Source organism: Macaca nemestrina, chromosome 5, assembly GCF_043159975.1.
Source record: "Macaca nemestrina isolate mMacNem1 chromosome 5, mMacNem.hap1, whole genome shotgun sequence".
Taxonomy (NCBI): domain Eukaryota; kingdom Metazoa; phylum Chordata; class Mammalia; order Primates; family Cercopithecidae; genus Macaca; species Macaca nemestrina.
Window position 1 is genome coordinate 74,206,803 of NC_092129.1, and position 13,143 is coordinate 74,219,945.

The 13,143-nt window shown below is 46.0% G+C and overlaps 1 protein-coding gene across 2 annotated transcripts in view; it reads left to right on the plus strand.

Annotated features, from left to right (window-relative positions):
- LOC105478722 (TIAM Rac1 associated GEF 2) overlaps positions 1 to 13,143 on the plus strand; it is a 322,470-nt gene that overhangs the window by 988 nt on the left and 308,339 nt on the right. The window lies entirely within an intron of this gene.

The following is a 13,143-nucleotide window of genomic DNA, read 5'->3' on the forward strand; positions in this document are numbered from 1 at the left end:
CCACCTAAAATAAAACTCATGTCCAACCATGTCACTCCCTGGGAATCCTCTGAATGGGCCTCCGTCTCCCTCAGGGAAAAAATCTGGTGTCCTAACCCAGGCTCCAACCCCACAGTCCCCTCAGCCGCGTTGCTTGACGCCCCTTCGTCATCCTTGGACTCATCCTCTGTTGGGCCCCTCTATGTCTTTGCTCTTGCTGTCCTTTCTGTCTGGCACAACCACCAGCCCCTCCATCCCCGGTCTACCACGCAGCACCCAGCTCATGTGTCAGCCCCTCCAGGCAGCCTTTCTGGGACTCATTGCCCCGGGCTGCACACCTCCCTGTACCCAGAGTGCCTGAACACACCTGGTCCCCACACTCACCATGGCGACATGACATTTTTGCTTTCTCCTCCCTTTCACTGCACTGGGCACCCTTCTAGGTCAGGGACTTCCTCATCCTTGGGGCAAGGTTCAAACCCTGACTCTACGACTTACTGACCGTCAGCTCTTGGACTCTATTCTCTTCCTAGCTTGCTTTCCTCATCTATAAAATGGAGGTAAGGAAAATACCTCTAATGTTGGGTTCCATGCCTGTTGAGTGATGTGTATGGAGCTCTAGGGCCAGTGCGAGGAAAAGGCTATGTAACTATTGTCTCATTAGTGCTCATCATACTGAAGATTAAGTTGAATGCAACTGTGCATTTTTTCCTTGAAGATCAGAGCCATGCAAATTGCAACACTGATTGTTCTCATGGACATCTTCTCGAACTTTTAGACAGTTTTGCTGAAGGAAGTTGAATGCAACTGTACTATTTTGTGACATCTTAAGGGTTTCTACGCTTATTTTTTTTAATTTAAAATATTTTAAATTTAAATGCGTACGTAGTAGGTGTAGATGTTTACAAGGCACATGAGGTATTTTGGTAGAGGCATACAATAATGATCACATCAGGGTAAATGGAGTACCACCTCAAGCATTCATCATTTCGTGGTATGAATATTCCAATTGTACTCCTCAGTTATTCTAAAATGTACAAGCTGTTGCTGACTGTAATCTCCCTATTGTGCTATCAAATACTAGATCTTATTCATTGTATCTAACTCTATTTTTGTACCCATTAACCATCCCCAAATCCTTCCACCTTCCCCTTCCCCACTCCCAGCCTCTGGTAAGCAACATTCTACTCTCTTTTTGTTTTTATTTCTTTTTCTTTCTTTTTTCTTTTTTCTTTTTTTTGATTGGAGAGTTTCATCCATTTACATTGAATATTGTTGATAAATAGGGACTTAGTACTACCATTTTGTCATTTGTTTCTGGTTGTGTTGGGATCTTCTCTTTCTTCCTTCCTTCCTTCCTGTCTTGCTCTGTCTCCCAGGCTGGAGTGCAGTGGTGCAATCTCGGCTCACTGCAACCTCCAGTGCCTAGGCTCAAGCAATTCTTGTGTGTCAGCCTCCTGAGTAGCTGGCGTGTGCCACCACACGTGGCTAATTTTTTGTATTTTTAGTAGAGACAGGGTTTCACCATGTTAGCTAGCCTGGTCTTGAACTCCTGGCCTTAAGTTGATCTGCCTACCTCAGCCACCCAAACCTGTCTCTTATTTATTTATTTATTTTCTTGAAAGTGTTTTTCTCTGGAAGCATATTTTAATTTCTTGCTTTGCATACCTATTGTAGGATTTTTGATTTGAGGTTACCAAGGGGATTGCAGATAACATCTTATAACACATTATTTTAGACTCATGACAACTTAACTCTGATTGCAAAAACAAGCAAGTAAAGAGAAGAGTAATAAAAACTCTACACTTTTTCTCCCCAACTTTTAAATTTTTTGTTGTTTCTTTTTTTTTTTTTTTTTTGGAGACTGAGTCTTGCTCTATGACCAAGGCTGGAGTGCAGTGGCATGATCTGGGCTTGCTGCAACCTCCCCCTTCTGGGTTCAAGCAATTCTTGTGCCTCAGCCTCCCAAGTAGCTGGGATTACAGGTTCATGCCACCACACCCCACTAATTTTCGTATTTTATTAGTAGAGATAGGGTTTCACCATGTTGGCCAGGCTGGTCTCAAACTCCTGACCTCAAGTGATCTGCCCGCCTTGGCCTCCCAAAGTGCTGGGATAACAGGCATGAGCCATCATGCCCAGCCAACTTTTTGTTGTTTCTATTTATATCTTATTGTACTGTCTGTGTCTTAAAAAGTTGTTGTAGTTGTTATTTTTGATAGGTTCATCTTTTAGTCTTCCTTTTCAAGATATGAAAAATTTACATATCACAGCTATAATCGTGTTATTATATTCTGTATTTGTCTGTGTACTTACTGTTACCAGTGAGTTTTGTAACTTCAGATGATTTCTTATTGCTTGTTAACACCCCCTTTAGATTGAAGAACTCACCTTAGCATTTTTTGCAGGACAGATCTGGCATTGACAAAATCTGTCTGCTTTTGTTTGGCAAAGTCCTTATTTCTCCTTCATGTTTGAAAGATATTTTTGGCCGGGCACAGTGGCTCACACCTGTAATCCCAACACTTTGGGAGGCCGAGACAGGTGGGTCATTTGAGGTCAGGAGTTCAAGACCAGCCTGGCCAACATGGTGAACCCTGTCTCTACTAAAAATACAAAAATTAGCCGGGTAGTAGAGGCATAAGCCTGTAATCACAGCTACTCGGGAAGCTGAGGCAGGAGAATCACTTGAGCCTGGGAGGTGTAGGTTGCAGTGAGCTGAGATCGTGCCACTGCACTCCAGTCTTTACAATAGAGTGAGACCCTGTCTCAAAAAAAAAAAAATAAATAATAGAAAAATTAAAAAAAAATATTTTCACTGGATATAATATTCTAGGATAAAAGTTTTCTCCTTCAGTACTTTAAATATGTCATGCCACTCTCTCCTGGCTCATAAGGTTTCCACTAAGAAATCTGCTGCCAGACGTGTCAGAGCTCCCTTATAGTTCTTTTTTGTTTGTTTGTTTTGTTTGTTTGTTTTTGCTGTTTTTAGGATCTTTGCTTTATCTTTGACCTTTAGGAGTTTGATTATTAAGTGTCTTCAGGTAGTCTTTTTTGGGTTAAATCTGCTTGGTGTTCTATAATCTTGCACTTGAATATTGATATCTTTCTCCGGGTTTGGAAAGTTCTCTGTTATTATCTCTTTGAATAAACTTTCTTTTTCTCTTTCTTTTTTCTTTTTTTTTTTTTTCGGGACAGAGTTTCACTCTTGTTGCCCAGTCTGGAGTGCAATGGTGCAATCTCGGCTCACCACGACCTCTGCCTCCTGGGTTCAAGTGATTCTCCTGCCTCAGACTCCCGAGTAGCTGGGATTACAGGTGTGCGCCACCACACCTGGCTAATTTTGTATTTTTAGTAGAGATGGGGTTTCTCTACGTTGGTCAGGCTGTTCTTGAACTTCTGACCTCAGGTGATCCTGCCGCCTCAGCCTCCCAAAGTGCTGGGATTACAGGCGTGAGCCACCGCACCCGGCCCCACTTTCCTTTATTTTTTTTTATTTTTATTTTTTTTTGAGATGGAGTCTCGCTCTGTCACTTGGACACTCAGGCTGGAGTGCAATGGCACGATCTTGGCTCACTGCAACCTCCGCCTCCCGGGTTCAAGAGATTCTTCCACCTCAGCCTCCTGAGTAGCTGGGATTACAGGCACACGCCATCATGCCTGGCTAATTTTTGTAGAGATGAGGTTTCACCGTGTTGGTCAGGCTGGTCTTGAACTCCTGACCTCAGATGATCTACCTACCTCGTCCTCCCAAAGTCTTGGGATTACAGGCGTGAGCCACCACACCCTGCTAAGTAAACTTTCTATCCCAGTCTCTCTATTTCCTCTACCTCCTCTTTAAGGCCAATAACTCTTTGATTTGCCTATTTGAGGCTATTTTCTAACCCCTGTAGGTGTGCTTCATTATTGTTTATTCTTTTTTCTTTTGACTCCTCTGTGTATTTTCAAATAGCCTGTTTTGAAGCTCACTAATTCTTTCTTCTGTTTGATCAGTTCTGCTGTCCAGAGACTGATGCATTCTTCAGTTTATCAATTGAATTTTCTAGGTCCAGAATTCCTGCTTGATTCTTTGTAATTATTTCAATCTTTTTGTTAAACTTATCTGACAGGATTCCGAATTCCTTCTCTGTGTTATCTTGGATTTTGCTGTTTCCTCAAAACAGCTATTTTGAATTCTCTGTCTAAAAGGTCATATATCGCTATCATTCTGGAATTAGTCACTGGTGTCTTATTAGTTTATTTGGTGAGGTCATGTTTTTCTGGATGGTCTTGATACTTGTGGATGTTTGTTGATGTCTAGATATTAAAGATTTAGGTATTTATTCTAATCTTCACAATTTGGACTTCATTGTACCCATCTTTCTTGAGAAGGCCTTCCGAATATTCAAAGGGAATTGAGGGTTGTGATCTAAGTCTTTGGTCATTGCAGTCATATGTGCAGTACAAAGCAACCCAAGCCCAGTGACAGTATAACTTTTGCAGACCTGTTGCCTTGGTGATCTTGGATAAGATCCAAGAGAATTCCCTGGATTACCAGGCAGAGTCTCTTGTACCCTTCTCTTACTTTCCACCAAACAAATGGAATCACTCTGTCCATGCTGAGCTGTCTAGATTTGGGGGAGGGGTGACACAAGCACTTCCATGGCCATCACTGCTGAGAGTGTGCTGGGTCACACCTGAAGCCAGCACAGTACTGGGTCTCACCCAAGGCCTGTGGCGACCTGATATTTATTCAAGGCCCAAGAGCTTTTTAGATGGCTGGTGGTGAATTCTTCTTGGACTGTCTTTTGCTTCAGGGCAGTGGGTTCCCTTCTGGCCCAGGGGGGGTCTAGAAATGTCACCCAGGAGCTATGGCCTCGAATGGGGGCTTCAGGACTTTAGTGCTTTATTTTACTGTGGCTAAGCTGGTATCCAAGTTGCAAGATAGAGTCCTCTTTACTCTTTCCTCTCCCCTTGGAACTGTGAGCTGTGCTGCCTGGGGTTGGGGGACAGGCCTTGAGCACCTCAGCTAGTGTTTCACCGGGTTGCATGCACACTAAGCCTGCTGGCTCCAATGTCGGCCCAGTACCAGGACTTGCCCATGAATTGCAGTCCTTGTGGCCTAAACTGTCTTTCAAGTTTATTTAGTACCCTGGAGCACTTGAGCCTGCAGTGGCAGGGCTTGCTGGAACTCCGGTTCTGACTACCGAGACGAACACTTCTCCAGCTAGGACTGGTCTAAATGCTCCCTCCATGGGCACCAGCCTAATTCTGCCCTTTGTTTCTTTCCACTGTATCAGGGCAGCACTGAGTTGCAATGCAAAGCTCCATAATCACTTCCCTCTCCCTCTTCCAAGGACACAGATTCTCTGCATCATGCTGAGCTCCTAGGGGAAAGGGAAGGGGTCATGTAAGCAATTCAAGGCTGTCTTTCCCACCCTCTTCAGTGCCTCTTCCTTTATATGATGTTAAAACCATGTACTGTGATTACTCACCTTATTTTTTGGTTCTTATGAAGGTGCTGTCTTCTGTGGATAATTGTTCAATTTGGTGTTCTTGGGGGGTGGGATTGGAGGGGACAGGGAGGGATGACAGCTAGAGGGTTCTATTTGGCCATCTTGCTCTCTTTATAGTTATTCTTCATTAAATAGAATCACCAGGGCAGGAAGGTGTCACTACTGCTTTGATTCCAGATGCCTCTAAGCTTGTAGGCCATTTGAAGACTTCCAAAGCTATAGAACAGGTTCCTTCAGGGAGTCCCCTTCCTACTCCTCTGTAATATCCATGCCACCTGAAGATAGCGGTGGGAGAGGATTCCCTCAGCTTCCTCCAGAGTGTGAAGGAGGTGCTGAGGATGGAGCTTCTGAGCCTGAATCTCTTCCAACTCAGGAGATGTCAGAGTCTGTGTTCCATGACTGGCTCCCCAGCAGTCTCCACAGATATGCTTAAATTTGGGTAGACTCAGTCATGCTGCCCAAAGCTGCATTCACTCATAGGGAGAATGAGGGACTCACAGTACTGCTGCCATGTCCCTTTGAGGTGGCCTCTGTGTGCACCTGCTGGTCCTGCAGCCCAGTCTGCTCTCTGTACACAATCGCCATGAGCAGCACGTGGGCCAAGAAATGCTCAGTGCTCAGGCCTGGCATCCAGACTTCTTTCACACGCTCATAAGGCAGCCAGCGTGTTTCCCCAGGTACCACAGGGGCTTTGGGCACAGAGGACCACATGTCCAGAAGTCTGGGCCATTCAGATGTGTGCCATGTGGACCTCCCTCTGGAGAAGAGAGCTGGGTGCACATCTCAGGGTGTGCAATGGGCATGAGTGTGTTTGGCGAGCATGCTCAGGATGAAGATCACCCCCTCCTTTATCCCACTGCTTCCTGTAGCTTCCAAACCACCTCCTCAGAAGTGTCACCTCCAGCCACTGCTTCCTGTAGCTTGCAAACCGCCTCCTCAGAAGTGTCACCTCCAGCCACTGCTTCCTGCTCTTTCACATTTTCTTTCTTCTTCATCTGTGCTCTGTGGTTTGGCATCTGCCCCAACTGCTCTGCTGCAGTCTTGTCTACCATCCATGAATGAATGACTTCCTTTAAAAACACCGCCTTGTCTTTCCTTGGTCCTTCTTCTCCTTTTCCTTCCTTCCAAAGTTGTCACTGTGGACATCCTGCTGCCTCCTCCTCCACCCCCCATCAGGAAACTGTTCCCTCAGGCTCACCTGACCTAGCCCTTCCCAGTTTCCTTAGCACCTGGGCAGGTCCTTCTGGGTGACTCATCCCACCCTAGCAAGCAGATTTTGGAGACATACCTAAGAGCTCTCCCCTATTCTTCTGGTGAAACGTTTTGTCTTTTCAGAGAAGTCACTGCAAGCAAGGGTGACTTGCTGATTTCAATCTTCAGCCCTGACTCCTCTTCTGAATTATAATTACTGCCTGGACATTGTGCCCTGGGGGATCGATTCACACTGAACATGAACCACAATGAACTTATTTCCCCCACCTTCTGCCCTGCCCCAAATCCTCGCCCTAGTCTCTGTGAGGAGGGCACCTCTTTCAGCCATCCAACCTCTAGAGCCAACTTTGACACTTCCATATGCTTCTTCCCCTGGAAAGGGACACCAAGTTCTGCTTTTCTTTGAAAATCCTTTAGATTTGCCTCTAGTCTCTGTCCTTGTGACCTCTGGCAATAGCTTCTGCTCTGGGCTCCCACTCCAGTGCCTCATTTCTGGACTTCAACACAATTTGTTTTATTTTATTTTTGAGACGAAGTCTCACTCTGTCACCCAGGCTGGAGTGCAGTGGTGTGATCTCGACTCACTGCAACCTCCACCTCCTGGGTTTAAGTGATTCTCCCGCCTCAGCCTCCCGAGGAGCTGCGACTATAGCCTTGCGCCACCACGCCCGGCTAATTTTTGTATCTTTTAATAGAGATGGGGTTTCACCATATTGGCCAGGCTGGTCTCAAACTCCTGACCTCGTGATCCACCCATTTCAGCCTCCCAAAGTGCGGAGATTACAGGCATGTGCCACCGCGCCCAGCCCACAATTAGTTTTCATATCACCCTCTGCTCAAAAACCTTAAGTGGCTCCTTCTGACCCAGGATGGGTCAAGTCCAGGTTCTAAAGCCCTATGTAACCTGGCTCCAACCTACCCATGTCCAACCATATTTCCCACACCCTCCCCAGATATTCCTGGAACACCTCTTCTCTTCAAGGCACTGGCCCAGGTTCTAGGGGAATCAAGGAGGAGGAAGTCTGGTCTTCTCCTTCAAGACCTTTTCAGTGAGATGGAAGCTGGAGGTGGGGCATGTAGCTACGCACAGGAACTCTAATGACAATGTAAGTGGCATTGTCACAGGCAGGTCATGTGACACGGGAGCACAGAGAAGAGGACCATTAGTTCAGACATATCGTATGTGTGGCTTGATGTGACATCCTATCAACGTGAAACATAACTGTTTCTTAAGCCATTTTGCTCACAACACATCCAATGAATTCTTGTGAGAATGTACCAAATTATTCAAAACAAATTTTTTAATAAAAAAACAACAACAACAACAACGATTTCCCTCAAAACAGTTTTTTTTTTTTTTGAGATGGAGTCTCGCTGTTTCCCAGGCTGGAGTGCAGTGGTGTGATCTCAGCTCACTGCAATCTCTGCCTCCCAGGTTCAAGCTATTCTCTTGCCTCAGTCACCTGAGTAGCTGGGATTACAGGCACCCGCCACCACGCCTGGCTAATTTTTGTATTTTTAATACGGACAGGGTTTCACCATGCTGGCCAGACTGGTCTCAAACTCCTGGACTCAGGTGATCCACCCGCCTCGGCCTCCCAAAGTGTTGGGATTACAGGCGTTAGCCACCGTACCCAGCCTCGAAACAGTTTGATTTTTGAGGTAAGTTGAAAAGGGTGCCTCCTTTTCATTAATTTGGAGGGGGGGTAACAATTTGCGTGTATTTCTATTTTTGAAAAAGCTCTTTTCAAACATCCTGTTAGACCGGGCACTATGACTCATGCCTGTAATCACAACACTTTGGGAGGCCATCGCAGGAGGACTGCTTGAGCTCAGGAGTTCAAGACCAGCCTGGGCAACAAAGCAAGACCTTGTCTCTGCTAAAAATAAGAAAAATTAGCTGGGCGTGACGGTGCGTGCCTGTGGTCCCAGCTACTTGGAGGCTGAGGGTGAGAGGATCACTTGAGCCCAGGAGATCGAGGTTGGAGTGAGCTATGATAGCGCCCCTGCACTCCGGCGGTGGGCAACAGAGCAAGATTCTGTCTTAAAAAAACAAACAAAAAAACCCCACGAAAACACTTCTTGTTAGGATAGATGTGGTGGCTCCCGCCTGTGATCACAGCACTTTGGGAGGCCAAGGTTAGAGGATCGTGTGAAGTCAAGAGTTTGAGACCAGTCTGGACAACACAGCAAAACCCCAAACTATACCAAAAACAACCCCGAAACCAAAACTTCTTGCTATTGGTAAAAGTACTGAATTTTTCTATGAACATCAAAGTTAAATACCTGACTGATACGAAAATGGTCTTGTCAAATGCATGAAAAAGGACTGGTTGTCTTCTGGTGAGATGAGAGTCATAGTTTTGGAGTATTTCTGTGACGTTCTCTCATTTCAAGAGCGCCACTCAGCTGCTTCCTGTACAAACCTCCACAGAGAAATTCCAGGTGAGACCTCTGTGAACTGAGGCTTCCATGTGAATCTCTCCCTTCAGGAAACTCCACTTCTGTGCAGTGTTCCAGCCTGTGCCTGTGGTCTTGCATTCTTGAGACTTTGTTGTGGATAAGAAGAAAAATTCTGTGGCCCTGGAACTGTTTCTGGATGGTTCCTCCGTCTATTACTTTCTCATTATATTAGTGTCTGCCTCGGGATCCAAGATAAACCATTTTCCCATGCCTGGTGAGAGACTATAGTACAAACCCTTGATGTTTTATTGCCATGTTATTAGAACCAGCCTCCTAATTTGCACTGTAAAATTTGAGAGAGTAAACGTATGGGTATGTGTCTTCATGTGTGCCAAACTCACACTGTGGGCGCGCATGCGGTACACACACACATTCCTTTTATTACCTCTTTGAACTCTGAATGAGATTTTGTGAGTGTGCACCTGGGGTAGATCCCTTAGTATTAGGTACAAACCCCAGAGCAGCCAGCCCTGGCTTTCTCCCTCACCTGAGCACCTGAGCCCAGGGAGAATAAGTAGGTAAGTTCCAGCCCCTTCCTGCCCTGAGGCGTGCAAACTCGCCTGCAACCCCTACTCCATAGCCACACATGCACTCACAGACTTAAGGGTTTGCAGAGCACATTGAGGCTCTCCTCAAAGCACATTGAGGATCCACATGGAGAGATCAAGGATGGGAGGAGTGCTGGGAGCAGTGGCTCATGCCTGTAATCCCAGCACGTTGGGAGGTAGAGGTGGAAGGATCACTTGAGCCCAGGAATTAAAGACCAGCCTAGGCAGCATGGCAAAACCCGTCTATACAAAAAATACAAAAATTAGCTGGGTGTGGTAGTGCATGCCTGTAGTCCTAGCTGCTTGGGAGGTTGAGATGGGAGGATCACTTGAGCCTGGGGAGGTTGAGGCAGCAGTGAGCCATGGTTACACCACTGCACTCCAGCCTGGGTGGGTAACAGAACAAGAACTGGTCTCAAAAAACAAAAAAAAGGATGGGAAAGAGCTGCCTTGAGTAATTCCCAGAGGACATTCTCTCCTTCGTTTTTTTGTTTTGTTTTGTTTTTTGTTTTTGTTTTTGTTTTTTTTGAAATGTAGTTTTGCTCTTGTCACCCAGACTGGAGTGCAATGGCTCACTGCAAGCTCCGCCTCCCGGGTTCAAACTATTCTCCTGCCTCAGCCTCCCGAGTAGCTGGGATTACGGGCATGCGCCACCATGCCCAGCTAATTTTGTATTTTTAGTGGAGATGGGGTTTCTCCATGTTGGTCAGGCTGATTTTAAACTCCTGACCTCAGGTGATCCACCTGCCTCAGCCTCCCAAAGTGCTGGGATTACAGGCGTGAGCGGCCATGCTGGCCTCTCTCCTTCATCTTTGCACTTTACTCTCCCTCTTCTCCCTCTGGCGAGACATATTTCTGTGAAGCCCTCTTTCTTATGGCACCTTTCTTCTTTTGTTATTGTTGAGACAGGGTCTTGCTCTGTCACCCAAGCTGGAGTGCAGTCGCTCATTGCAGCCTCAGCTTCCCAAGTGGCTGAGACTACAGGCATGAGCCACCATGCCTGGCTATTTTTTTATTTTTTTTTAGAGATGGGGTCTCGCTATGTTGCCCAGGCTGGTCTTGAACTCCTGGGCTGAAGTGATCCTCCTGCCTCTGCCTTAGGATTACAGGCATGAACCACCACGCCCAGCTCTCCTATATTTCCTTGTCATCACCTTTTCTCCCGGACAGAGCTCCAGCCTCAGGTGTCCCTTTGGTGGGTGCTCCTGTTTTTCCAGGGGTCCATGTTGTGATTATGCTGAGCCAACCACACTATGTCCCTCTCCTCATAACCCAAGGCACAGGCAAGTCTGTTGGACCATCTGGCAGGAGAGAGCCAAGGTCTGGACAAGCAGCCTGGACCCCATCATTCCTTTTTTTTTTTTTTTTTTTTGATACAGGGTCTCACTCTGTCGCCCAGGCTGGAGTGCAGTGTCGCAATCTTGTCTCACTGCAACCTCCCCCTCCTGGGTACAAGTGATTCTCCTGCCTCAGCCTCCCGAGTAGCTGGGACTATAGGTGCCCGCTACCATGCCTGGCTAATTTTTGTATTTTTAGTAGAGATGGGGTTTTGCCATGTCGGCCAGTCTGGTCTCAAACTCCTGACCTCAGGTGATCCACCAGCCCCGGCCTCACAAAGTACTGGGATTACAGACCTGAGCCATGACACTCGGCCCCATCATTACTTTATTCTTACCAGCTGCACTCACTGGTACTAGCAGTTCATGATTTACCTGAGTCAATAATGATACTATAACATCAGATTCCATTGATCAAAAGAGGATCTCGTCAGTCTAGCACTCAGTGGAAAAAAAAATTGCAGAAAATCTGGAGGCTTGCCAGTGGAATAAGATTTTTAAAGGATGTGCAAAAAATCTGGGAAAAGAGGCGTGAATGACCAGGGATGGATATGAGAGGAGATTTAGGACAGCGGTAGCCTAAAATATGCCTGTGCTTGCAGAGATGCAGAAGAGGGTAAATGAGAATTTTAAAGCTGATTTAGACAGAGTTAAAGGGGAATGGGTGGTAATGAGACCTCTGCTAGAGGTATCACACGTGCCTGGGCAGCTGCGGAGGAAGACTCATGAAGGGAGTTTAAGGAGCAAAGCACCAGGACCTTTCCAACCCTGAGAGGCTGTGAGTCTATGAGGCCCATAGGTGTCCAAGGATGTGAACTATTAAGATAGTTCTAGAAATGGAAAGAACAGCTACTGAATAATCATCAGTAATTATTGCTTTTCACCTAAAATATGTAATGCAGCTTCCAAAATTACTGACTTTTGGCAGAGCACAGTGGTTCGCACCTGTAATCCCAGCACTTTAGGAGGCTGAGATGGGCAGGTCTCTTGAGCTCAGGAGTTTGAGACCAGCCTGGGCATCATAGTGGGAACTTGTCTCTACAAAGAATACAAAAATTAGCCAAACATGGTGGCACGTACCCGTAGTCCCAGCTGCTTGGAAAGCTGAGGCAGGAGGATCTTATAATTCCAAGACGCAGAAACTACAGCGAGCCGTGATCATGCCACTGCATTCCAATCTAGGCGACAGAGCGAGACCCTATCTGAAAAAAAAAAGAAACGACAAAAAACACCCAACCAAACAATTCCTGATTTTATCCCTAGGATATAGGTTATTCTCTGGGAGAAACTGGTTAGTTCAATGCACTCTATCGTTAGCAGATGATAATATTCTGCACTTAAATCACTCCTTTCATCTGTAGCTCTCAAAGAATTTTATAAGCAGTAATTAATTCTCACATGTGGCTTTGAACCTATTTTCACACTTGTCAAATGGATAGGAAACAATTTCGTACCTGGGAAAAGCCAAAATACTGCAGTGGTGTCTCCCAGGTTTCCAGAGACCCATCGGAAGAGTCAAAAACCTCTGTCACCTCTGCAGACATCTCACCTCAGAGGGACCAGATGTCCAACCGCTTGTGGATGAGAGTCTGATACTGACGTCAAATAATTAACACTTCTTCCTACCACTTATTTCTAGTCAGATCTTCTGACATTAAAGTATCAAATAGGATGTGATATTTGGGAAAAGTTTTCAGACCTCTAATCATGTATGGATTTGAGAATTAAATATCCCTTCTGCCTTTATAAAATTATAGCTCTTCTTATTTTTTTTTTATTTTTTTTTTTTAGATTAAGTCTCACCCTGTCACCCAGGCTGGAGTACAGTGGCTTGATCTCGGCTCACTGCAACCTCCGCCTCCTGGGTTCGAGCAATTCTCCTGCCTCAGCCTCCCTAGTAGGTAGGATTACAGGTGCATGCCACCACACCCGGCTAATTTTTTATATTTTTGGTAGAGACGGGGTTTCATCATGTTGGCCAGGCTGATCTTGAACTCCTGACCTCGTGATCCACCTGCCTCGGCCTCCCAAAATGCTGGGATTATGGGCGTAAGCCACTGTGCCCGGCCCGAGCTCTCTTATATTCTCTACTACACACAAACTCACAGA